The sequence below is a fragment of the Plecotus auritus genome (genome assembly GCF_963455305.1).
Source record: "Plecotus auritus genome assembly, chromosome: 4".
NCBI lineage: Eukaryota > Metazoa > Chordata > Mammalia > Chiroptera > Vespertilionidae > Plecotus > Plecotus auritus.
The window spans coordinates 37,885,397-37,898,157 of NC_137775.1; the positions used below are offsets into that span (position 1 = coordinate 37,885,397).

The following is a 12,761-nucleotide window of genomic DNA, read 5'->3' on the forward strand; positions in this document are numbered from 1 at the left end:
GCAGTTGTGCTGCGTGCATGAGAGATGTTAAGTTTCCCCAATACTTCTCCAGCTGCTCTTTCTGTGGCCAGTGAAGAAATATTTCACCTTGCAAATAGAAAATTTTGTTCTACAAATCAGAATGACAACCTTCCTAAACCTCTGTGGAAGTGGGCAAGAATGGAAGTCAGACTTTCTCTGTATATCTGTTCCCTTTGGAGAAAAGTTCTCATAGTACTGTATTACTCTTTTCTAGTTATCGGGAGCCCAGTTAATATTTCTGGACAGAGAGAATTCCCATTTTTTATAGCTTGGCAACATCTAGTTCCCAGTGGGTTAGCCAGAAGAAAAGGCATATATTGCCTGGTGACATCTCCTTGGTTAGGACAGGACAGCGTGTCTCAGGAGCAATAAAGAGATGGAGTGACATGGGTTGCTAAGGTACAGGCTGTCATGGCATGCTCATTAGCACATTCTCTCCCTCCAGCCTCTTTGCTAGTTCTCTTGCATGTCTGCAGTGAGTTCATGATTTGAATGCCCATCTGCAAAAGACAATATATGAGTTTTTAATTCTCTTCCCCATGATCATTTTTTTCCCTACACTCTGAGTCATCTTTGATTAAACAAAACAAAGATGCTACTGTTAATTATGCATCCTTTGAAACAGCACAGAATTCTCTTTTGTATACATGGGGGATGCTTTTGATGGGGATAGTAATTTATGATGGGGGTGTTTGAAACCATGGACCAAGAAGAAAGAAGCTAAGAATCATATTGAGCAAAGTTTGAATCTCTGCTTAGAAAAAATTGCTTCTGTTTTTCAGATTCCTCAAACCTTTCACTTTTGCCCTAAACATATTATTGTCAACACAATTCCATTCAACCATTTTTATTGTTCTCTTTAGACACCTTATTAATACTGACATTTTTGTTTAAACAGCTAAAATTGCAAATAATAAATGAGGTACTATACTTTTGGCAGGTTGTAGACAGAGTGTATGAGCAAACTGGAAATCTGCCATCCCCCTGCTAGCACTTTAAAGATTAATGTGAAGTGGGCATGGGTGCCGTCAGAATTAGCACTCAGCTTTCCCAGGGCCTTGGCACGAGGTTCTAAGGTAATCCTGGGGCTAGCATTCCATGGCAAGTTGGTACAGGCTGGTGAGTTGGCAAGTCTCCCAGAGAGGGGAAACCCCAGCTAATGAGAAATGGGGGTCATCTCAAGAAGGTTGTTTTGACAGTGAGGCCCACCCACAGTCAGACAGGAAGTGAGACAGACATGTACTGGGGCTTGGGGGAGATTTAAGCCAAGAGGCACATTGAACAAGACCATAGGAAACTCAAAAACTCACTTTTAGTGTGTCCCAACTATGGATGACTTGTAGATACCCTGAAGAAGGTGTGTGTGTGTGTGTGTGTGTGTGTGTGTGTGTGTGTACTCATTTAAGACCTCCATTCTTAACTTTCCTGGCTTTTGAAAGTTAAAACCTAATGCTAGCTTCTTTTGGTGGTACAGGGCCAGTTCTTTGCAGTTTCAGGCAGGTGTTTGTGGCAACTATGACTTTGCAACAATTGTGTGAACAAGAAAAAAAATTGTGGGCAAAATGATTTTCTGTAGCAAATGGAAATTTTATGGTGGTGTTTTGTGGGTGGTTTAACAGGCAAAGTGCTCAGTTCTCTTTTGATGTCTCTTTTTTTTCTTCTACAGTTTTTTGAAGAAGCAGGATGCTGATCTAGACTGGAAAAAGTAAGTTGATAAGTTTCACACTGAGAGTACATACCTTATGAATTAAAAAGGGTTTCCAATTGGAACCCAAGACTTGGTCCACTTTGAACTTGGGATTGCGACTCTGAGTCTATAGGTTTCTAAGAGAGAGGTAGAGTTGGAGATGGAGCTGATATATGAAATAGCAAGTCTTAGCTCACTTAGGTGAATCTATTCTTTTCCCCTTTCCCAAAGTTGAGTTGTAATATTCAATTGTGATAAGTATGAGAACATATGTTTTAGCTACAAGATATGTGTCTTCACCCTAGAAATAGAATGGAGCACTTGTGCTGTGCCTGATGAGCCTTCAGGGTTGGTGTGGGATGGGTAGCACTCTTCTTCAAACTGGTTAAGGGAGTCCTCTTTAGTCCATTCATTGTTGTTTTTCTCTAGCCTCAGATGGCTCCTGCTTACCTCTGTCCCTACTTGCACCTTTGAATTAAAAGCACTCACCTGGAGGGCGTGGCTCAGTGGTTGAGCATGAACCAGGGCGTCACGGTTCAATTCCAGGTCGGGGCATATGCCCAGGTTGCAGGCTTGATCCCCAGTGTAGGGCGTGCAGGAGGCAGCCAATCAATGATTCTCTCTCATCATTGATGTTTCTATCTCTCCCTCCTTCTCCCTCTCTGAAGTCAACTAAAAATATATTTTAAAAATAAAAATAAATAAAAGCACTGTGTAAGAGGTCATCTTTCATTCACTTACCATTTTTTGGTGCTCACTGGTGTTGGACACCATGCTGGACTCTATTAGACAGGAATGACTGTGACAGATGAGTACTCAGGTAATTATTATACAGTGTGTTCAGTGTGTTAGAGCTGTGCAGAAGGGGCTCTGGAAGCTCAGACTGAGGGCTGGGCTATCTAGAAAAGCTCTTTGGTGGAGAGAATGTATGAAAGAACCATGTATGCATTCATTCTGTGAATGTTTGCCATCTTCTCTGCTTGTACTTCTCTCTCATTTTCCAGGTGCTTTGGGTTTCCATAAAAGGCAGGATTTAAGACTCACTAGCCACCTATAGGATCCTTTTCTGCCCCAAGCTCCACTGCCCAGTTCTGTTGGCTTGGGTGTAATTTATCAGCAGTTCTGAGTTGCATTCCTTGATTTCCTGGCCACTCGGGGGCTGCCACTTCATCATCTGAGAATGACTTGGGGTTATTTCTCATTTTGAATTTGGGCGGAAGAGAGATTCTTCTCCCTGAACCAGCACTATTCCATTGCAGACATTCTGCCTTTAAGTTGATGAATTGTACTATTTGAAAAGTCCTTCTAGAACAATTATGAGCATTTCTTGACCTTTGACCCACGCAACCCCCTAGCTCCTGCAGAATAGTCTGTGATCTACTTCCGTCATGTAGCTCAGACAAACCAAGGGGACTCAGGAAAATAAAAAGGCTCTAGTCAAAGCCAGGCAGAGGGGAGTCTTTTTAGAATCCCTGTGCATTGAGGTTTTGGCTGTGAAAGCTCAGGTTGGCAAAGGCACTGGCTCTGGGGAAGGAGGAATAAGCATTGTGTCCCTCCTGGGCCAGGCCAGACTCACAGCAGGCTGGAGCTTTTGGGAGTCAGGAGCCACCTCAGGTTGGTGTAGCACAGAACAGCTGGAACCTCTGCCAGAGCAGTCCAGGAAATGCCTGATGCAGCTCCAGGCTGCAGGGTGTGCCATGCCTGGTGCAGCTCAGGCTGAGGTGAATCCTGTAACCATGAGTGGGGGAGGTCCAATTTATGCAGGAGGCGGGCCCATTACCTTGCATTCCCTGTACAACCCAACGCCTGGCAGAGAGGAGCGCTCAGTAAATGGGGTGGGAAGCCCTGAGTGGAATGAATTAAATTCTTCAGCTCTGCTGTTCACTTGCTCTGAGACCTTATGCAAATCTTTCCTCTTCTCTGGGCCTCATTTTTTTTTCATGAGTAAAGTGGTCTCTTTTCCAGGACCAAGTGAAGTTCTTCATTTTTTAACTTAAAAACACAAACCACACATATTTTTTGGTTTTTCTGATTTGGACTTTGTGCCAAAAAGGATAAAGGACTGTTAGCCACCAGTCTAAAGAATGCTTAGTAAGGCCCACCACAGGTTGGGAGCTCCTTGAAGGCACAGGCTTGTGTTTTGTACCTGGAGGTACAGTGAGTGTCTAATGAGGGAATGAGCCGTGTGGCCAGACCTGTCATGTGGGTTGTGTTTGTAAGTATTGAGGGAGTTCAGAATGAGAGAAGCTAAAAATGGGGTGGGAAATGCTTCTTGGGCTGTGTGAATTTGAACTGCCTCTGAAGGGCTCTGCCTGCACCCTCTCAGTAGAGTGGTTAACTGCCCTATGGGAGTTTGCTGTTTTAAAAGCTCTAATTCAAAAGCTCCAATTCCATAATATTTTTCTAATATTGGTAATACTGTTGAGCACAGATGTATCAACTGTTCTTTTTTCTCTGTTTATATATCTGCCATTGTACAACTGAATGATGACAATTGGCCAATACGAGTGAAAAAGTCACAGAAGTCATAGTGTGTATTTTTTAATGGAATTTTGAATTTTCTCTTTCAGTTGAATATTTTTGTAAAGACAGAACTGAATGGAAAGTTGGCTTTATTTTGACATGCCAAAGTCAAACATAAATAATAAATTCTGTAATTATTAATTATTATCTATAGTTTATTGGACTTCCACTACATACTGAGTACTTTACATGTGTCACACTTGACCGTTGTAATAATCTGATGAGGGAACCATGTCCCTTACTGTTAGTTGCTCAAGGCACCATAGTAACAGAAGTAACAGACTTCTCTTTCCCATACCCTGTCTTACCTTGGAATTGCTATAATATTTGAGACAATATATTTGTATAATCTTTTAAAAAAAGTTTTATGAGTAAGTAATTAAAAAGCAATGTTACTTTCTAGAGAGGACTTCCTTGACACTCTCTCTTCCAGTCTGCATGGAGTTGCCCTACCACCTTGCACTTCTTAACTATCATTGTTGTATAGTTGTACAATGACTGTGAATTATCTGTGTTCTCTATTGAACTGTAAGCTTTGTCAGGACTAAATCCTTACATGTGCTAAGCATAGTGCCTGGCTCCTAGCCTTCCTCTTAAAAGGTTGACTTAAGGCATGAATGAATGGCACCTGACCAAATTAAGGGGTAATGGGAGCCAATGAAAGCAAGTTTGGTAGGTGGGAAAGTAAAAAATATTATTTTGTATGCCAGATATCATGTTTCTCTTTTCCATCTATGGGTTTTATCTGTGGAAACTATGCTTGTTAATAGCATTTTATGATGATAAGACAATCATTCCTTGGCTTTCTCTCCAAAAATACAAAGTTTCAAGCAGACGAATGGGTAGTTCTTTAAAATGAACGAATCTGGGTAAGCAAAGAGAATCTGAAGATAAAAGAGGGAGGGCAGTAAAAGCACAAAGGAAATATTAAAGCTTTCTTTTTGCACAGAATCTTCTAGAATTGTTGAGGGATACACTTCTGAGTATGGTTTCCATAAATCAGATTTAAATATATAAAGTTTATCTTCTAAAAGTAAAACTCATACTTAACTGAATTTTAAAGAATATGTAATTAGGTTATGTCAGAGGAACAAAAATGCATTTTGTAAAGTAAAACTGATTAAATTGAATCATCCTGTTTAGTAATTTAAATCATAATTTAAATGGATTTGATTAAAATAACATCTACTTTGGTCATAACTACTCTCAAAGGGCTGAGGAGAGACGTTTGGTTTTCATGTATTATACATGGCCTTGGTCTAGTGTGACTAAAAGTATTTTGGCCCAGCTGGCGTGCTCAGTGGTTGAGCATCGACCTATGAACCAGGAGGTCACTGTTCGATTCCAGGTCAGGGCCCATGCCTGGGTTGCAAGCTCTATTCCCAGTGTGGGGCATGCAGGAGGCAGCAGATCAATGATTCTCTCTCATCATTGATGTTTCTAACTCTCTCTCCCTCTCCCTTCCTCTCTGAAATCAATAAAAAATATATATATTTTTAAAAAGTATTTTGGCACCTGCCATGAGAGAGGCCCCATCATTTCTATAGTTTGAGTGAGACTAAGAATTCCTTTGTTGCTATTCCAACTGTTTGCAGGATTTAGACAGTTGCCTTCAGGCCACAACTATGGCCACAAATGCTCTTGTCTATTTGATAGACACAGGCCTCCCCAAGTAAAAATTGTCATTCAAATAGAAAAACAAATAGAAAAATCATCTCTTGCTTTAGAGATGTTTCCTTTTTTTCTGTGAGTTCCTTGAAATGTGTTAGTCTATAAATGTAGAATGTATGTAGAAGTTGCTCAGTTTACAATGTTTATTTTGTTTTAATAAAGTCCCAAGAGAAACAATAAAAATATATTGGATTCTTATTGTGAGACTAATAGTCTTATGAAGACAAAATCTGGTTTTAAACAGTTGAGGCTTCAATTTGAGACTGAGTCTGGAATCAAGTTTTAAAGCCATGGATACATGATTCCTACACAGCTGGTTTAGAGGTAGAAAACTTAATTCATACAAGATTTTTCCCGAGTGGGAAGGAATAGGATTTCCAGGAATCAGAAGGTCAGCAGTGCTTACCTGTGTCCAAAGGCTTGAGAATGCTGGTCAGTTGGAAGACATAGGGCTGTGTCTAGGTGGGTATTAGTTGCTCTATGGAGTTAAGGGGGAGAGTAAGAGGAGTAAGGAAAGGCCCTGGCTGGTGTGGTTCAATTGGTTGGGCATCTTCTGGTGCACCAAAAGGTTGCTGGTTTGATTCCCCGTCAGGTCACATACCCGAGTTGTGGGCTGTATCCCTAGTAGGGGGCGTGCCAGAGGCAGGCAATCTATGTTTCTCTCTCACATTAATGTTTCTGTCTCTACCTCTCCTTCCTCTCTCTATAATTCTATAAAAATATTTTTTTAAAAAAACAAGAGGAGGAAGGAAAGAACAGCATAGGCCAAACTCCCTGCCATCTGTAGAAGCCATTGCTTCCTGAATGGAGGGGAGGGCTCACCAGTACTTGTGGGGACTGGAGAGGGCTACTCCTATGCTATACATGGAGTTGAACTCTTCCAATGTTCATGCATAGGGCTGCCAGACCCAGTGCCTATGGCATATTAAGTTTAGCCCCAGAGCCTATAGGATGCCAAGTCAGCTTCCATTCTTCATGTCCACCGCCCCAACCTTACACACAGATTGGCCCATTCTACTAGTGATCAGGCATCAGGAAAGACCAGCCTCTGTCACTAGGTAATCAATGAGTGAAGGCCAGGCTTCACACAGCCTGCTTCTCTAGTGACTGGGGATCAGGGAAAGGGAATGGCTTTGGGTTAGGGGATAGTGTTTAGGAAGGAGGAACTTGCTTAGAATTCTGTTTTAAACTGAAGAGCAAACATTTTTAGTCCTGGACCCAAAATAGTTGTTTTGCATCATCCATAATAACTGACCAACTTTCTTTTACGTAAATCTCTAGATTGTAAAATTAAGTGCTGCTGTCCAAGAATAAAAAACTTGCCTTCTGCCAATTCAGATTTCCAAGGTAATTAAAGATATTTTTTCCTAGACATTACAAACTCGGGGAGTTTTTATGACCCTTGGAAGAGCTACCGATAACAGTATTTACATTGTCATCCAAGTAAAGAATTGAAAATTTTTGATGACTTACATTGTCTGGGATGCAGAACAGTTAAATCATTCGTTTCTCAAACATTAATGAATACCTGTAGGCCAACTACTGTTCTAGTCCAGCGGTCGCCAACCTTTCAGACCTCACAGACCACCGGTTGCCGACCACTGTTACTAGTCCACATGCTATCTTATTCAGTTGCCCTATTTTATAAGTGAGGAAAGTAAAGCCCAACAGAAGTTAAATGATTTGTCCAAAAACTTACATCTAGGAAGTGGCAAGTTCCAAAAGTAGGCCTGGGACCTGGCACTTCCTTCTCTTTCCACTCCAGGGTGGATGTTCTCTTGTTCTGAAGCTTAGCAGAGCAAAAGACAAATGACTCATCTTCAGCTTCATGTATTTAACTGTTAATTTTATACACATTTTTCATTTTCTCTTCACTTAATTTAAAAAGACTTTCTCTCTTACTTTTGGTTTTAAAGATGTTTTTATTAAGAAGAAATTAGAAAATTTAAAAGAGGAACCATCTCTTCGAACCTGATCTGGTTTCACCAGGTGGTCCCCTAGATAACAGCATTAGAATGAGTTCCAAGGATGACATTCTGTGGCAGTGGGAGTCTGGGGAGGCCTGTGGGACACTCATTGTCCTTCCATGGCTGGTTTCTAGTCTTGGGATCATTTCATTGTATTCCTCATCTCAGTAGCATTCATCATTCTACAAGGCGAGAGCAGGATGTTGCCAGGAGAGCTTGGGGAGAAATACTGCCCACATTAAAATAGAGAATCAAGACAAGTTTCCACCACTCTGTAGGCTTTCTTCTATAGCTGTGAGGTGCTGCATAATTTGTTCCACTGCAGCAGGCCTGCTAGGTAGAGAGATTGGGATCATTTGGTTGCCTGCCTTGCATAGACTTATTGTCTGCTGAAATCGCCTGTGAAGGAGAGATTATTAGTAAAATATGTATGAAGAATGGCTTGAAAGATGCTTTTGTCCCTGCCACTAAACTCTTTTAAAAGCAGAGTTGCACTTGTTCTGAGACTGGTATGGAATAAGCCATAAAAATACATTCATTCAAGCTTTTTCCTTAAAAAAGATTAATACTACCCACTTTTTGGCCACAACAAAATTTTATTTAAGCAGAAAACTTTCTGGATTAACTTATAGCTGCCAAAACAAATGACCATAAACTTGGGGTTTAAAACAATAGAAATGTATTCTCTTATGGTTGTAGAGGCCAGAGTCCAACATCAAAATATCAGTAAAACTGTATTTCCTCCAGTGGCTTTTAGAGAAATCTGTTACTTGTCTCTCTAGCTCCTGGTGGCTACAGGTGTTCCTTGACTTATGGCCACATCACTCCAGTCTCTGCCTCTTCCTTCTTATGGCCTTTGCCTCTGCATGTCTATCACATCTCCTTCTGCATCCCTCTGGTAAGGCTGCCTGTGCTGGCTTCTAGAGTCCACCAGGCAATCCAGGATAAGCTGCTCTTCTCCAGACTCTTAACTTTATCATATCATACCATACCATACCATACCATACCATACCATACCATACCATACCATACCATACCATACCTGCCATAGAAAATGACAGGCACAGATTGCGGGGAATGGGAAGTGAATATTTGGTAAAGGAAGTGAACATTTTTCTGCCTCCCACAACTTCTCCTAGGGAATTTCTATATTTTTCATTTCCTGAAACAAGCTTGTGACCACTTGTTTCACATATTACTTTAATGAGTTTGATTTTCCTGGAAGGAGCCATTAGGAAGACCTAAGACCTGACCTTGTCTCTTTGGCCTTAGAAAGGGAAGGCCATGCCTGTCTTCTTTCTCAGATTGGGGTTCACGTAAGAATGAAGAATTCTGGGTTCTGAGAGTGGGAAGGGCCTTTGAAATCAGATCCTTTCAGTCTGGGGAGGAGCTGAGGTTAGAGATAGGATCAGCACTTACCGCTTAGCCCACCCCTTCCTCTCTGTTCCTGCAGACAGATCCCCAAGCTGCCTTTCAGAATGTAAGCCTCTGGGTCCTCCTTCATATGAGAGTTCTTCAGCACCTGAAACCTTGCAAATCCTGCTTTCCTAGGGCAACAGCCCTGGTTTTTACAAATATTCTTACTTACCTGATGTCAGGAATTCTGTCATTCTGATAGCTTCCTCCTAGATGTGTTCCCTTTATGTCATTGCCTCTTTTAAAATGTAGCTCTCAAACATGAACAGTTTTTCAGAGATGGCTTACTCAGGGTAGAGTAAGGACTCTATGCCTAGACTGTTAGTTCTTCGGAGATGCACATATTTTCCACATCATTATATACTTAACTAATGCAGACCAAGATTACATCTCTCATTTAGCCACTCTATCACACCTTCAGCTTGCATTGAGCTTGTGTTTAAAAAAATCCTTAAGACTTTAAAATATGAATTGTTTTAAACCTTTCCCCTTTGCCCCTGCCACGTAGAAGAGCTGGGTTCCTGGCAGTAGAAGGATCAGATTAGCTTTGGGATCCAGAATATAGTCCAGACAGGAATCCAGAGAAGAGGTAGATCCATGGGCTGGGCCATGCTCATGGGAACGGTACCAGTAGCAGGCAGTAAACAGGAGGCAGCTAGGACAATTTGGTAAGGCATAGCACCAGGAGGTTCTTCCGCAGGCAGCAGTCTAGAGGGACAGATGTTTAGCAGCAGCACTGTTTGGCTGAGCAAGGCGAGGGCCAGAGAGAGGAATCTGGTGTGCTGGAACAAGACTCTAGCCAGGAAGCTGATGAAAAGAGTTGGGTCCAGAACAAGTTACAACTGCTGAAATGGGTGTGGGGCTCAAGACAGGAGCTTTAGCCCAAAGGATAAAAGCCCCAGGTCTGAAGCCAGGGTCATAACATTGATGTGAGTCTGAGTGTCCATGGCCTGGAACCTCAGCCACTCAGAGGTGGGGCCAGAGTCACTGCAGAACTTGCAAACAGGGGGGCGTTGTCCCAGCTAAGCAGATTGGACATTTAGATACTGGATTTTTTTTACAATTAAAAGCAGGATTTTTATCTCTGTTAATTTGGGGAGTTCTTTTGTTGTTCTGGTCAGTTTTGTCAGTCATTCCAGTCTGTTGCTATCTTTTACAATTTCTCTTCTTTCTTCCAATTAATTAACTATCCCTTTCACCTGTGAATTACTTGTGATCATAAGCACACCCTGATGAAAACATTAACCAAGAACGATACTCCTGCTGTGCAAGGGCCTCCTTCCAGGTGGATATTGCTCCTCAGTGATGTTGGTGCTCAGTCAACTCAGAGTTCACCGAACTGAATTGTCACTTGGCCCGGGATTCCCTATCTTGATCAGCTGCGCTTTCAGTGGCTATCAGATGCTTTGCTGACATGCAAGTGCTCTGTGTCCACAGCCTATCACTCTGACAGTCCTGAGAAAATGCCCCGAGGTGAGAAGGGGGACTTTGTGGAGTGCTTACTTCTTCACTGCTCTGAGGGCAGAGCAGAGGTACCAGTTCTCATTGATGTCTGTGGTTTTCACTCTGGGCGTTAGCCTATGGGTGATTTTTAAGGAGGGACAGAACCCCATATTCAGATGTGGAGTCGTAACCTTTGTTTTAAGTGTTCATCTCTGCTAAAGACTGATCCTCCTGTGTGGCTTATGTGTGGTCTATGAAGAGCGCTGAAAAGACTACATACTGTATGACTCACACTGTTGGGTGAATACCACCACTTCTCAGAAAATGGAAGGGTGTGTGTTAAGTTGTGAAATGTGTCACTACTGAATATAGTCAGAGTGTAAAGGGAGGGAAAGGAAGTGACAATGCTGTGTGGATCATTTATGTTAACAGAAGAAAGGATAACACACCAATTTATTCATTTGCACAGTCCTTCCGAATAAGACTACCAAGAGAAAGTGAGATGGTTTCAAGGTCGATCAGAAGGCATGTGATGCAGTAGACAGAGTATGTGGGCCTCTGGGGCTTGAATAAGTCCTGACCGTGCCACTGAAGAGCTGTGTGATGTTGGCTGTGGGGGAAGCAGATAGTCATCAAGTATGAACTTGCAACTGTGGGGAGTATCTGAAGGTGAGGTACAGGGTGCTGTGAAATACATACAAGAGAGTCCCAAATAGAAGCTAGATGAAGACACTGATGAAGAAAGGGCATAATTTACCAACTTCTATTTGTTGTTCGCCCTTTGGTCAATATTGGCCAAGGATTGGATAACTTTCAGGTATGATACGGAGTAGATTCATACTTAATGTAAGAGACTGGGCCAGGGAAGAAGATTCCTTTCCATCATTTTATTTTAAATAATTATTTTAAACAAACACAATCTTTTCGTGTTTGGGGAAGATTTTGTCCATCTTTAGAAGAATATTCTCAAAAATAGTCCTCTCATACTGGGGGTGGGGGAAACAATCATTTTTTAAAATCTTCACCCGAAGATATGTTTTAGAGAGAGGAAAGAAGAGAGAGGAGAGAGAGAGAGAGAGAGAGAGAGAGAGAGAGAGAGAGAGAGAGACATCAATCAGTTGCCTCCTGTACATGCCCCCATTGGGGATCTGAACCCACAACCTTTTGGTGTATGGGATGATGCTCTGACCAACTGAGCCACACAGACCAGGGTGGAGGAAACAGTAATTTAAAAAACAAAGTAATTGCCACTTTGCCTGTTATCAAATGAGGGGGGAAAACTTGATTAATGCATCAAGGTAATGCTTATTGAAAAAAACTAAATTTGATAATGGGAAAAAGTTTGTATACCTTTTTAGTATTGAAAATGAAATAACCTATAAAACCTATTCGCGAAGTGTAGAAGTTGTCACAGTGATCCATGGTGAAATTTCAGATGTGAGGGAGGCCTCATGAGCAAAATATCAGTAGTGCTTTTTTCATTTGTAACCCACAAACTGGTAGAACAAAAATCTTTGACAGTTACCTTAATATTTACTGTATTTTCTTGTGTTTGTGTTAATAAATATTGGCTACTAGCCAATCAAAAAACTTTATTATTATTCAATTGTAACAGTGTCCGAGAGGAAAATATAATTAGGTCTTTGTGTTTTCTAGATAGAAAATGTAACAACAGCATTAACAACAAGACATGATGTAATGTATTTTGAATTTTAAAAAGATTCAGAAACAATCATTTCAGAACCAACAGAGTGTGATTGATTTGTCAGGGCAGAAAAAAGCACTTGTTTTTGTTGTTGTTGTTGTTGTTTTCAAGTCTTTTTTTATAAAGACTTTAATTTTTAGAGCAGTTTTAAGTTCACAGCAAAATTGAGGAGAAGGTACTAAGATTTCCATTATGTTCCCTACCCCCACACATGCACAGCCGCCCCCACTGTCAACCTTCAGCATTCAGGGTGTTATATATATTACAACTGATGAACCCACATTGACACATCATTATCACCCAAAGTCCATAGTTTACATATGAGTTC

The 12,761-nt window shown here is 41.3% G+C and overlaps 1 protein-coding gene across 8 annotated transcripts in view; it reads left to right on the forward strand.

Moving 5' to 3' along the window:
• FYN (FYN proto-oncogene, Src family tyrosine kinase) overlaps positions 1-12,761 on the forward strand; it is a 210,837-nt gene that overhangs the window by 27,077 nt on the left and 170,999 nt on the right. For all 8 annotated transcript variants that reach the window (XM_080665740.1, XM_080665748.1, XM_080665743.1 and 5 more), the window contains exon 2: positions 1,688-1,726. The gene's annotated coding sequence lies outside the window, so the exon portion shown is untranslated. The remainder of the gene's footprint in view (positions 1-1,687; positions 1,727-12,761) is intronic.